This window comes from Pecten maximus, chromosome 2 (genome assembly GCF_902652985.1).
Source record: "Pecten maximus chromosome 2, xPecMax1.1, whole genome shotgun sequence".
In the NCBI taxonomy this organism is placed as follows: Eukaryota; Metazoa; Mollusca; class Bivalvia; order Pectinida; family Pectinidae; genus Pecten; species Pecten maximus.
In genome coordinates this window covers 38949401-38964443 of record NC_047016.1, presented here as the reverse complement: position 1 = coordinate 38964443, position 15043 = coordinate 38949401, and the positions used below count along the sequence as shown (strand labels likewise).

General features: G+C 38.2%; 1 protein-coding gene across 1 annotated transcript in view; it reads left to right on the top strand.

Moving 5' to 3' along the window:
* Positions 1-13595: 13595 nt before the first annotated feature.
* LOC117322030 overlaps positions 13596-15043 on the top strand; it is a 32722-nt gene continuing 31274 nt past the window's right edge. The window contains exon 1 of the mRNA XM_033876738.1: positions 13596-13704. The gene's annotated coding sequence lies outside the window, so the exon portion shown is untranslated. The remainder of the gene's footprint in view (positions 13705-15043) is intronic.

Below are 15043 nucleotides of genomic sequence, written 5' to 3'. Positions count from 1 at the left end.
TGCTATCTGACTATTTTTTCAAAGTAAAAATAATGGAAAGACACATACAAACCGACAGGACGGTCAAATCAGACCCAGAGTCACTATGTGTCTGACAGAAAACAATACTGCCCGTCAGATAAACATACCCTAGAGTCTTTGACAAAAAATGTGCTTTCACATTTCAATATTTAATTTAAACATATTTTAATGGAAAACAAATAGATTGGGCACAAGTTTTTAATATAACATAACTTGTAAAAGCAATATCCTCAACACTTGTATTACAATTGCAGTGATAGTGATATAAACATACCTAATTATCAGCAAATTAATTGTATAAGGAAAACAAAGGACATGACCAAAATAAGGAAAGATAATTCTAAAAGACAAAGAGGTGATAATAGATGGATGAATCCTACTTTAATTTAATTTGATATGGTTTAAACTAATTACACCTAAACTACTGCAAGGCCCGCACTCTCTACACATTCAGTTTACATCATTTGTTTGATTGTCTATTATAAGCTGTGACATTCCGTAAATACCTCCTCCAGACACCTCGGTTCCTCCTAGGTAATTTATCTAGGGGCTGTGGAAAGAAATTGATTCCGATTGTCTCCTGAATCAGTAACACTGTCAATGTACTGAAGACATCCAAAGGACATTTTGATTGTTACATAATTATATTGATCGAGTACAAATACGACAGGAGATTCAAATCTATATCTTCGGATCACCAACACATAGTGCATATGATACATTGTGTTACATATTTTATATTTAACATACAAACACGATTGACGAAGGAAGACAACTTTATGACTCGTGCCCTGACAGGGCCTCGAACTCACGATCTACGGCACCCAATCGCCTAGCCAGAAATACCCGCAGCTTATACCACTGCAATGGCGCAGTGATAGTCGGCCCGATACCCTGACATGATCATAGTGGGAGTCGTCTAGTAGATGATATGAATACCTGGATCGCAATGTATTTACATACATTATGCGAATTATATATATACAAATATTAACGAAGGATACACAACACTCATTCCCCCTTATTTTCAAGCTCAAATGTATCAGAATTCTACAATCTATTCGCAGGGGTTTTGAGTCGTTAAGTGTACATATTGGGAAACTGGTGCCTACTTTTTATCAAACTTCTTGTTTCTATTGAAACTTTCAATGCGACTGCGCAACATTTTGACAAGTATATTTCTATGGTATTTGGAATTACCTAAAGATCTAGAAGATTTAAATCACGTGAAGCTTGTTTATTCAGACAGTACTTATGTATAATCTACTTGAGTAAACAATGACAAAAATAACATGGAAATATAAACCTCGCCTGTACTGCCATTTTGTAACTTTTTACAACTCACAAGTCCTCCTTTTTTTCGGCATAGCCGTATAATATTCTTTTGGTCCCGGATATGACGCGACAGGTGGCGTTACTGGTCAAGATGAAGTATGTGATTGGTCAATGTAGCGGTAGATGCAAAATGCAGATATGCAGTTAAAAACGAAACAAAGTTAAGATTGAATACAAGCTGAATTCTTCAAATGACACATTGATAAAATTATATTCCTGATTCAAATGCAGTCTTATTATCACCAAAAATCGTTCAAACTGATATAATTTTGTTATCCGTGCTGAAACGCATTAGTTCGTTGATTTATTTCACCAGCAGTTTTACATTACAACTACCAGCATTAAAACTAAGCCGTTTATCTTTTTTTTTTTTATATATATTTCTTGCTAAGGCCAAGGAAAAAAAAATGTTGTGTTTCCCCTTTCGTCTCTCAAAAAATTAGGGTAGGTAGGTAGGGATTTTTTTTTTTTTTTTTATCTTTTTTTTTTTAAATAAATAATCAAATGTTCATATTTGAATATTTATATATGCTGTATATATCATTTCAATATCATTATATTTCAGTGTTTGATCATTCTTCTACCTAACTTCATTTTGAAATGCAATGTATTGGGAGATGAAAATTATATTAAAAGTATATCAAACTTTATTTGCAGTGTTTGTTATCTCTTTTCAGATAATCTCAAATAGGAGCATCATATTAATAGTCAGAACAGTAAAACCATGTCATTATAAACGCAGTTTATTGAGAGTTTCCACTCTTCGATTTGGAGGAAGTTCATGTTCGAGACATTCTAGACACACGGGCAGAACAGTTTTATATTGTTTCTTTAATTCCTGATCAACCTCCCTCCCCAATATGACACAATCACCTTTTACAATTTTTTCGTGATATCTATAAAATATATCTCCACATAGCGTTGTATGCGGCAGTGATGTCATAATTCGCTTTTCGTCCATGTGTTTACATTTTTTTATCGTCAGTGCCAAAACAGACGACGGCGTGCAAAAAGCCGCCATGTTTTTTGAACATCGAGGTCATCAATACGCTTTAAAACCAGTGCCCGTCATATACAAGCGTTTATAAGACTTGGGTGTGTATAATAATAAAACGGAAAACGGGCTAAATTTACGAAAATTTCCGGATTTTCAGTATTTCAAACAAACAAAAATTAGGGTCGGTGGCCTAAAATTAGGGTCGGTCGGGAAAGGGGAAACACAACATTTTTTTTTCTAGGCCTAATTAATTACTTCCTAAGTTGAGAGACAGCTCATCATAATTAATTTAGATAGGTTGATTAAAGTTTCCTTGTTGGGGGATGCCTTGAAATCGAGAGACAGTCGCTTGACCGAGGGACAAAATACCATTTGTAGAACACCCCACCTTTCCTTTTAAGTACAGTGAAACCTCACTATTAAACCACCTGGGGGTCCGGGTCATAGTGGTGTTAATAGCGAGGTGGTCTCATTACCGAGGTGGACCAAATTGAGCTAGACCATCAGGAACCGTAACTCTTAATTGACTGAACTCAGGTGCAAGTTGTATAGATTTGGCTAAATACGTGGCATAGTCTTAACTTTAAATAAAAACAAAGACAATTGTTTGTTTCTTACAATTTAATTAATAATAATCTTCATTTGATAAATAATATTTTTATATAATTTGGACCTGTGTTTTGCCGATCCCAAACTGTTCGGCAAGTTGTCGCTGGCTACGACCATTGTAATCCGAAGGGTTCTGATGTTAATATCGCCTTTCAAGATCTATACTGCACTATAATACAGGTTTCATCGTTACATCAACAGCTCATGTTTATAACACGTTAAGTTATAGACTTGCAAGGTTTAATAACATCTTATGAAACAGGGCCTCCGCCTACAGAAACTTCTGATTTTTTTTTTTTTTATTATTATTAATCAAACAACATAATAACATATTTACAAATACAAATAAACAAGAATATATACATGCCTATAGTTTACAGACATAAAAAAGAAAGTATCACATTTTACCATATTAACCTACTACGCCAAGTTCGTCGTTATGAAAATGGAGATATATTTTATGCATACAAAGATATTCAGCATAAAATTAGTATTCTATTCTTTCAAAATTCATTTTCATATTATAATGTTATTGCAGAAAAAGTTTACAGAATAATTAACAAACTTGACTATCTTGTATATTTGTGCAAAATTGCTACCATACATATCACAGTTACAGGGTGGGGGGTGGGGGGAGGGGGTTAAAAGCTTGCTAAAACAGGAAATAGACCACATCTGATTCACTCGAGTGACACATAATATTTTCAGTATATTTTCCTTTCGCTGAACAAGTCAGTTCTCGCTAACCTTCTTGTCGGGCCGATACCTACCCACAGGCGCTTGGATAGAAAATGTGATTTTCAATTTTTTTTTTTTATTTGACAGTGGTATGTGTAATCTGTTAAGCTTCTTGGGTCGTCTCAAAACCGAATATTCTTTAGAGGATTTGACACATGCATACATCATAGGTAAATTCCTCTCGATGGACAATGTCCGGCCGATTCCTACATACGTCATTAATATCAACAACATTAGTCAAAGAATATACGTAGCTCTCTCCGGGGTCGTCTCAAAACTTAATTTACTTGAAAGTGCGTAGACTGCACAGGGACCCGACACATATAGAAGTATTCCGAACCCACGGACTCGAATATAAGTTTGACAATTTATGCCAAGTCCCTGTGGTCCCGTTTATAAATTTTGATTGAAATCGGTATTTCAAAACGGCTATTTCATCCTATGTATATGTATCTGCATAGTTCCAGAGAAAAGCAAGAGGCCAATGGTCTTGCAGATCTCTGGTCAAATTCTATACTGTATAACGGCTTTATTTCGCAAGTGCATCTTTTCCACCACAACTATAACACGTAGAGTATTTTGTGTATTTGTTTTTATAATGCATGCGACTTGGTGCACAACACTTTAAAAAAAAAAAAAAAAAAAAATGCTTAAGAACTGACCTTTGAATATGTTTTATTCCTTTTTTTTTTAATTATATTTTCTTGATATCTAAACTATGCCAGTTAACTAAATATGCAGGGGGGTATAATTAATACAGCCCAGTCGTGCCCGGTAACCAGCTCCCAAGGGAGACAAATCTTACAGGCCTTTTTACATATTGATTATATATCTATCTACCTGTTTGCACATTTTTTTTTTTTAATTTTTCATTTACTTTTTGATTTATCTTATCTAGTAATAAATAATCGTGTAATTCGACCGATTTTATTGGCTTGATGAGCGAGATACTGTCACGGAGAATGAAAACAAAAGACAGAAAATTAAAAACGAGGATAAAGGAGGACAAATGAGTACAAAACGATGTCCAATAACGGCAACGTATTTTTGTCACATCAAAAAACGATTCCTTTGCTTAAAATAACATTTCTTCGTTTCAAAGTACAACTTTCTAGAATGTATTAAGTTTCGTAACAAAAAATATATAAATAAGTAGGTAAAACATATTCAAAAATTTAATTCTTTTTATATTTGATAATACAATGTACAACTTTTTCGGGAAGGGGGATAAGATACAACCTTGGTTTCTTAAAATTGATGGCAAAAGATAATAAAAGAGGGCAAATGATGACAAAGGAGGAAAAACTAGTACAAATGATGACAAAGAAGTAATTGAACATTTCAACCGGGGCAGGGGAAGCAACTGTTTAAACGATTTCAACAATTCCAAATTCTAAATTTGGGAATGCGTAATTCAGACAGATAACGTCCGTTTTATGAAATGACAAGATGTACTGTTGTTAAAATCAGAATAGCATGACCGATACCTTATTTCAGTGTCCGTTTGAATGGATATTGTGCATTAATGTTAGACCTTTGTTTTCTTGAGTAATTATATTGGAATGCATTTCTTTGGGTAGTGATGAGTACGTCTTCAAATGGGGATGTTTACAAAATACCTTGTCCACCGATTTGATATGCAATTATTTAAAGTGTACCCGGAACGATTAGCTATGTTAAGCTTTAAAAATGTGATTTAGGATGAAACTAAAAATGCTGAAAGTCCGACTTTCATAGCAACTTCAGTTTTAGAGTAATTGCGATTTTTCTCGAAAACACACCCAAAGTCGTTGACCTGTCCGTTCGCAGTTTTGGAGCAACATTGTTCACAAATTCCTTTCTACTATTTAATTGGCGACAGAAAATGTAGCGTATTGTTTGTCTGATTAAGGAACATATCAAGTACTCTCGATAATGATGTTTCACACTAATTTTATAAGTTATAAACACTGTCAATGTGGACTTCCTAATGAAGATGAACATTTCTATTTTGCGTATGCCGACCAACGTTTACAACCGTATCTTGAGCTTATTGATTTAATCCCACTAGACTTCACTCCTCCTCTCCCTCAGTCTCTCCCCTCCCCCCCCCCCCCCTCCCCAAATATCTCCCCTCTCACCCAGTCTCTCCCCTCTCCCCACATCTCTCCCCTCATCTCTCCCCCCTCCCCAAGTATCTCCCCTCTCCCCACGTCTCTCCCCTCTCACCCAGTCTCTCCCCTCTACCCACGTCTCTCCCCTCTCACTCAGTCTCTCCCCTCTCACCCAGTCTCTCCCCTCTCCCCACGTCTCTCCCCTCTCACCCAGTCTCTCCCCCTCTCCTCCAGTCTCTCCCCTCTTCCTCGGTCTCTCCCCTCTCCCCAATATATCTTCCTCTCACACAGTCTTTCCCCCTCTCCCTCAGTCTCTTCCCTCTCTCCCTAAGTTTCAACCCTCTATCCTAGGCTCTCGTCTCTCCCCAGTCCATCCCCTTTCCCCAGTCTCTCCCCTCTCCCCAGTATCTCCTCCTCTCATAAGTCTTTCCCCCTCTCCCTCAGTCCCTTCCCTCTCTCCCCAAGTCTCTCCCCTCTCTCCTAGGCTCTCTTCTCTCCCCCAATCTCAGGCCCAATCTCTCCCCCAGTCTCTCATTCTCTCCCCCATTCTCTCCCCATCTCCCTCAGTCTCTCCCCATCTCCTCAGTCTCTTTCCCTCTCCCCATTCTCTCCCCCTCTCCCACCCAGTCTCTCCCCTCTCCCCATTATCTCCCCCTCTCCTCCAGTCTCTCCCCCTCTCCCCCAGTCTCTCCCCTCTCTTACAGTATCTCCCCTCTCCCCCAGTCTCTCCCCTCTCCCTCAGTATCTCCCCTCTCCCTCAGTCTCCCCCTCTCCCCCAGTCTCTCCCCTCTCCCTCAGTATCTCCCCCTCTCCCTCAGTCTCTCCCCTCTCCCCCAGTATCTCCCCTCTCCCCCAGTCTCTCCCCTCTCTTACAGTATCTCCCCTCCTCCCCAGTCTCTCCCCTCTCCCTCAGTATCTCCCCTCTCCCTCAGTCTCTCCCCTCTCACACGGTCTCTCATCCTCAACCCCAGTCTCTACCCTATCTCACTCGATTTCTCCCTCTCTCTCTCATCCTCCTTCCCAAGCACGCTGTCCTTCTCTCCCTCTCACTCTGACCCCTCAAATAAGGGTGATAATTGAATAAGATTGTCTGTCTGTCTGTCCGTAGAATGTTAGGGATGCAATTTTTATGCAGAAGTTTTTTTCTATCTCCAAGGTAACAAAGCAACCAAAATACATTAAAAAACAAAACATACATGTAACTCCCCTCTCCCCAGTCTCTCCCCTCTAACCCAGTATCTCCCCCTCTCTCCCCAGTCACTCCCCTCTCTTCCAGTATCTCCCCACCTCCCTCAGTCTGTCTCTCCCTCAGTCTCTCCCCCAGTCTCTCCCTCAGTCTCTCCCTCAGTCTCTCCCTCAGTCTCTCCCTCAGTCTCTCCCTCAGTCTGTCTCTCCCTCAGTCTCTCCCCCAGTCTCTCCCCAAGTCTCTCCCCAGTCTCTACCCTCTCTCACTCGCTTTCTCTCTTTCTCTCATCCTCTTTCTCAAGCACCCTATCCTCCTCTCCCTCTCACTCTGACCCCTCAGATAAGGGGGATAATTTAATAAGATTGTCTGTCTGTCTGTCCGTATAATGTTAGGGATGCAGTTTTTATGCAGAAGTTTTTTTGATCGCCAAGGTAACAAAATACATAAAAAATCAAAACATACATGTAAGAAGATAATAAGTTTCGCGCGTTGAGAGAAGCTCTTTCATGCTAGTACACTGAGGTGTGTGAAAAGTGGAGAGTTTTCTCTTACCCTGGACAGGGATATCCGCAGTTTTACCGGAGTGAGATTTTCTTTTATTACATTTTTACCAGTGAAATATCAAAAATTATTCATTCTATAAAAGTGATATTTTTCACTCGTGTGGCTAATATTTTGGTATTTTCACTCGTGCTGCGCACTCGTGAAAAATATCAAAATATTAGCCCCACTCGTGAAATATATTTGGTATTACTGAAAACACTGTTAGATATCCTCTATATCTCACCCTAGGGAAAAGACAAGCTACACGTGCTCTTCTCACGTTCTCAACAATAGTTTTTCGTCACGTCAACAATACTATGACGTCACGGCAACAGTACAATGACATCACGTCGACGATTCAATCACGTCACGTCAACATTTCCTTGCATTGATGTATAACGTCAATATTAGATACATAAGAGGGTAAACAGGGTAAGAGAAAAATAATCATTCACCCCCATGGAAGTGAGACAGGGGAATCTCAACCCTCGGGGTAAGATAATTAAGCTGCCAAACACTTAGCCTATTAATAATCTTCCCGTCGGGTTGAGATTCCCCTGTCTCACCCACAAGGGGGTAATATAAGACTCTATCATATGTGGTCATGTAGGATAGGGATATTCCACCCTCTGGGTCACAAAATGTGGTAAAACCCGAGGCTCTGCCGAGGGTTTTACCACATTTTGTGACCCAGAGGGTGAAATATCCCTATCCTACATGAACCACATATGATTGAGTATTTTTCTCTCATTCCTCAACCTAAAATATGCAAAAATAGTCACTATATGTCGATAGCTTTCTCAGATAGACGCCATTTTTTCTCAATCCAAATTTTTTTTTCTACTGCATATAATTAAAAAAAGAACAGCGCCAATCGATTTACCATACCCCATATATGCAAACGCTGTTTGCTATTCTAAAAACGAAGGAAACCATTCATTTCCACAGTCTAACGTTGTTTCAGCAGCCCTGTCATTGCAAGCGAAGCCAAATCACTTGATGTCGGCCAAGCTAGTGTGTCCTTTCGCGTGAAAATATAGTTCCATGTTTTATTAATAAAAAACAATAAAAGAACGTGTTTTTTTTTTACATAATTTATGTCATAAATTCAATGTAAACAAATTTCGCATTAGATCTGGCCTAGCACATGGAGCAGACGATGTGTTTACAAATCTATAGATAGATCTACTTTCGGTTCGGCGACCTACTTTTGTATCATTGCGCGCGCGTGGCTATCCTACACCGGAGAATACATTACGACGGTTGGAAGGAATGGTGAACAGGCGGGGGAGACGACATTACGACAATTGGAAGGAATGGTAAACAGGCAGGGAAACGACATTACGACGGGTGGATAGAATGGTGAACAGGCGGGAGGAGACGACATTACGACGGTTGGATGGAATGATAAACAGGCGGGAGGAGACGACATTACGACGGTTGTATGGAATGGTGAACAGGCTGGAGGAGAATACATTACGACGGTTGGAAGGAATATTGAACAGGCTGGAGAAGACGACATTACGACGGTTGGAAGGAATGGTAAACAGGCAGGGAAACGACATTACGACGGGTGGATAGAATGGTGAACAGGCGGGAGGAGACGACATTACGACGGTTGGATGGAATGGTAAACAGGCGGGAGGAGACGACATTACGACGGTTGGAAGGAATGGTGAACAGGTGGGAGGAGACGACATTACGACGGTTGGATGGAATTGTGAACAGACGGGAAGAGACGACATTACGACGGTTGGATGGAATGGTAAACAGGCGGGAGGAGACGACATTACGACGGTTGGATGGAATGGTAAACAGGTGGGAGGAGACGACATTACGACGGTTGGATGGAATTGTGAACAGACGGGAAGAGACGACATTACGACGGTTGGATGGAATGGTAAACAGGCGGGAGGAGACGACATTACGAAGGTTGGAAGGAATGGTGAACAGGCTGGAGGAGAATACATTACGACGGTTGGAAGGAATGGTGAACAGGCTGGAGGAGAATACATTACGACGGTTGGAAGGAATGGTGAACAGGCGGGAAGAGACGACATAACGACGGTTGGAAGGAATATTGAACAGGCTGGAGGAGACGACATTACGACGGTTGGAAGGAATGGTAAACAGGCAGGGAAACGACATTACGACGGGTGGATAGAATGGTGAACAGGCGGGAGGAGACGACATTACGACGGTTGGATGGAATGGTAAACAGGCGGGAGGAGACGACATTACGACGGTTGGATGGAATGGTGAACAGGCGGGAGGAGACGACATTACGACGTTTGGATGGAATGGTAAACAGGGGGGAGGAGACGACATTACGACGGTGGGATGGAATGGTAAACAGGCGGGAGGAGACGACATTACGACGGTTGGAAGGAATGGTAAACAGGTGGGAGGAGACGACATTGCGACGGTGGGATGGAATGTTAAACAGGCGGGAGGAGACGACATTACGACGGTTGGATGGAATGGTAAACATGTGGGAGGAGACGACATTACGACGGTTGGATGGAATTGTGAACAGACGGGAGGAGACGACATACGAAGGTTGGATGGAATGGTAAACAGGCGGGAGGAGACGACATACGAAGGTTGGAAGGAATGGTGAACAGGCTGGAGGAGAATACATTACGACGGTTGGAAGGAATGGTGAACAGGCGGGGGAGACGACATTACGACGGGTGGATGGAATGGTTAAAAGGCGGTATGAGACAACATAACGACGGGTGGAAGGAATGGTGAACAGGCGGGTGGAGACGACATTACGACGGGTGGAAGGAATGGTGAACAGGCGGGGGAGACGACATTACGACGGGTGGAAGGAATGGTAAACAGGCGGGGGAGACGACATTACGACGGTTGGATGGAATGGTGAACAGGCGGGAGGAGACGACATTACGACGGTTGATGAAATAGGGGTTTATTTTGTGCTGTCCGATTATGAAACTGTGAGGTAATTATTCATGAACGTTTTAGGCTCTTCCTTTTCCATCACAATGGTCATTATATGCCTGCATGTTTTTTTTACCTCTTCTCTTGAACTCCAACGAAAAATTTATATAATTAGTATTACAATTTTACATGTAAAAGTCTGAAGAAATGTATTCAAAAATTATAAAATTCACATACATTGTACTTAAAATAAATTACGTAATTTTGAATTTTGTAAAGTTTTAACAGAATATGTATTACAAATACAACTTATCTGGATGTAAAATATCAACAACAACAAAAAAAGAACAAAAAAAAACCCGAAATTATATATGAACAAAAATAAAAAAAAAAAAAACCACACACAACAAAACGCCCACTTACGGCTCGGCATCATAGAGATTGATATAAATGTTTCAAGTCTAAATATTATCAAAAAAGGCGTGTGTGTTTCAATCGATCGGTAAATGAATAAATCTATTATATATATACAGAGACCTATATACTAGGGATTCGCAACAACCGCTTTTCTCGCAGAGTCACGACCTCACCTATTGTTCTCATAACCGGAGGTATATTTAGCACGAGATCTAGCGAGACCAAGCGCTGCGGCTGCGCAATAGGTGGATATCGGAGTTGTTTATATTAGTGACATCTGTGCACATGTGTCGCCGCGTTTGGCCGAGATAACTTCACACTGGCGATAGTTATACCTATGCACTGTAATGTATATCGGCAGATGTGAACAACGATATTTAAGTAGTGTCTAACCGAAAAAAGCACCATTTTCCCGTTAAAGATTCATATAGAAACATATGGAAAATGTCGTCCGATTTTCTGCCATTAGACGATGATCTAAATTTAGATGTATAGAGAAATATACTGACGACGATTCTTATATTTTCGATAGTGATACTGACTTCAGTCAGTGCTTCCCTAATTATACCGTACTCTTACAAGGGGAAATATAATCACCTGTGTTATTTTCTTTGTATCTAAATACACTTTATTAATGATAACTGTCCAAGTATTGAATTACAGATGCTTGATCTTTTCTTGCTAATGTATACCGACGACATGGCTTTATTTGTTAACTGCCCGGAAGATTTACAAATTATGTTGGATTCTTTATATGCATATACCATAAAATGGAATCTGGAGGTCAATGTTGATATAACTAAAATCATGGTGTTTAGAAATTGTGGACAAATACGAAATAATGAGCCATGGAAATATAATAATGAATAATAATGACAATATAGAAATTGTTGACAGTTTTAAATACTTGGGTATGCTGTTCAACTACAATGGGAAGTTTTACAAAACACAAAAACATTTTGCAGAACAAGGCAGAAAAGCTTTATTTTCTCTGACAACTTCTCTTAGAAATCATTGCTTGAATGTAGAAACTTATTGTTCTATTTTTGATTCGTATGTAAATAGTATTTTACGTTATGCATCGGAAATATGGGGATTTCATAAAGCGCCGGATGTCGAAGTGTACATTAGAAATTCTGTAAAAAAAATACTTAACTTAATAAGGTGCCTAAATCAACTTGCAATGACTTCGTTTACTGTGAATTGGGTAGATTACCATTAACTATTATGAGAAAATTAAGAGTGTTCAAATATTGGTGAAACAGTCGGATAATCTGGTATTGAAAACATGTCTTGATGAAATGGTAAATGAGAATGACGTGTGGATAAGTGACATTAAGAATGAATTAGCCGCTTTAGGTATTGAGTACATGTTTTATTCTAATTCACCAGTAGACTATGCTTTTAAAAGCATTGAGCAGAGATTGACCGATGTTACAAAACAAAACATGTTAACAGATATCTAGTTCGTCGAAAGGTAGATTATATATCGATATCTGATAGATAGCCACTGTGTACAGTTTTAAACCTATAGAAACTAAATATAAATGTATGTGGAGCATCCTCACACAAATTAAATATAGAAATAGGTAGACATAATAATATTACCCGAAGAAATAGAACCTGTAACAATTGTGATTTGGGTGACATTGAGGATGAGTTTCATTTTATTTTGATATGTCCATTATATACAGGTCTGAGGGTAAAATGTATAAAACAATATTACTACAAAAGACATTCTGTTTTTAAATTAATTAAAAACTATTATCTGTTAATAATGTTAGAGAGTTGTCAAATTTAGGTTTATATCTATACTTGGCTTGCGAAAGACAAAATTTATTAGTGTAGATAATTTTATATTGAACAGTTTTCATGTACATGTATGTAACACTCAGGAAACATCTGTAGTTGTTTAATGTTATATATCTTATATACCTATAGGCCTTAGAGCTCATCTGGACCCACCACTAGACCAGTGATTCGTTGATTTATTTCACCAGCAGTTTTACAGTATAAAAACCAGCATTAAAACTATGCCTTTTATCTTTTTTTGGAGATATTTCTTGTTTATTAGACAAATGCTATAGCAAAAGTCTTAAGTAAAATGAAAAAAAAAACAAACCAGTCATGTTTGATGATTGATATAGGTCTCCGATATATATATTTATCTGCTTATTTTTTTTTTTTTTCAAATCAAGGCTTGTCAACCAGGTACTGACTACAGAAAATTTGAATTGGAATAGAAATAGAAAATAGAAATAAGGTGATAACATTAAATGAAATACAAATATATTTGAATTCTACTAGTAGAATTCTATCTTTTTTTTCAGTTATAGTCTGGTTACTTGGTTTAACCAGATAAGGAAAATTAAGAAAAAAAAATAATAATGACAAAAATTATGAATATGGGTTTTCCGTTCGAGAGAGAAAAATAATACATATATATCTGCATCAAACCAGGCGATAGCCACATTGTGGTATGATATGACACTCTAGTCAGTGGGCCCGAGTACCAGTATCCTCCTTAAGGCTAAATGAAAACTTCATACAATGTTCATATTGTTCCATAACGTATTATACTTAAAAATCTCACATTCAGAAAAACTCAAATATCAACAAAACTAGAAAATAATAGATGGTTTGAAACATTTAGATCGGTATTGTATTCTGCACGTGGTCAAACCGATCTGAGTAAAATTGCACGAGCCGCACGCCGAATAAGAGCACTCTTTGTTGTCGAAGGTACGAAAGCTCCATAAATGAAGTCCATCGCGAAGAGAGTCAGGCAGTGTTGACGAAAACGCCAGTTGACAAAAAGATAACATTTCCTTTTAGTTTCTGACGATGTATCTACACCAACCGTAAGTATCGAAACAATATATCGTAGCTAATCGAGCTATATGCGTACCTGGTTTATCTCGTTGTTTTGGACAACACCGCCATGTCAGTTCGTGTTATAGGAATACAGCGTTGGTTGATAACACAACGCCTGCTAAGTAAACGGTTGAAGCTAACTGATAATTTGCTGAAGTAAACAAACAATATATCATCTTCAGAAATGACACTGGTTTTGGTAAATATTAACAACAATATTGGAATTTTTTAATCAGAGTTAAGGCCGTCCTGTTCAATAATTGATGTAAGGGAGCTAACTCGAACTTGTTTTTCCTAAATTGGCCTTGACGCGTCTGCCACAAAATGACTCATGCGACCAGTTCATTTTATACTGATTCTTCAGTTAAATTGACGTGAATGTATAAAAGTTGTAATATTAAAACTTGACACAACTATATGTATGTTTATCATCGAACACAATGTCAGTTAAATAGAAAATGCCTCAAAGGGTTAAGGGGGTTAGGGCCCTCATCCAATAGTCGACTTGCTAGAATTTTTAATCATTTGATATGAGGCAGTTATTTTTTTTTATCTTAATAGGTTATAGGAGGATTACATGTTGTTGAAGAAAGTAGATAGTGTTTTATATATTATAGAATGTACATTGTGAAAATTTCAGTGATTTTAGACAAAAATTAAGAAATGTCTATCTCTGCAGTGATTATATTCTTGTTTAGGGGCCTGTAATATATAATTAATGTTATATGTTGTTACTGGCTTAAAATGAAAACTGCTACATTCAAAACTTGCACATTGAATGGAAAAAAATATGTATGCATAATACTGATAATTATAATTAAAGCTGTCCTAAATTTAAAGACAGAAAATAACTATAGATAAAAACAAACAAACTCATTTGTAGTTTTCCCAACTAAAATCTATGGTCATATTTGTGATTGTGAATCTTTTTTAGTTTTGGAAAATGATGTACATATGTGTGATATGCCCATTTCAAGACACCTGATATTTTATCTGTGAAAATTGTTACATTATCAATGAATTAATCCAATTAGGGATCACTACTCGCGACTGCAATATCACAATTTTTACCCACATTTTACCAAACTAGCAGACTTAATTTCTCCAAATGGGATTTAAAATTGCATGATTTTTGTCTGTAAATTGCAACTTTTCTGGACATAAGCAATTTTAATGTTAAAACTGATAATGATATACACAATCGTGTCGGACAGAACAATATTATTGTTCCAGAGTTGTTAACATGAGTTATACTGATATGGTTACTTAGACAATTGCTTGTAAAACGTGTATTGAAGTCAAGGGCAGAGATGATCTTGATCTAAA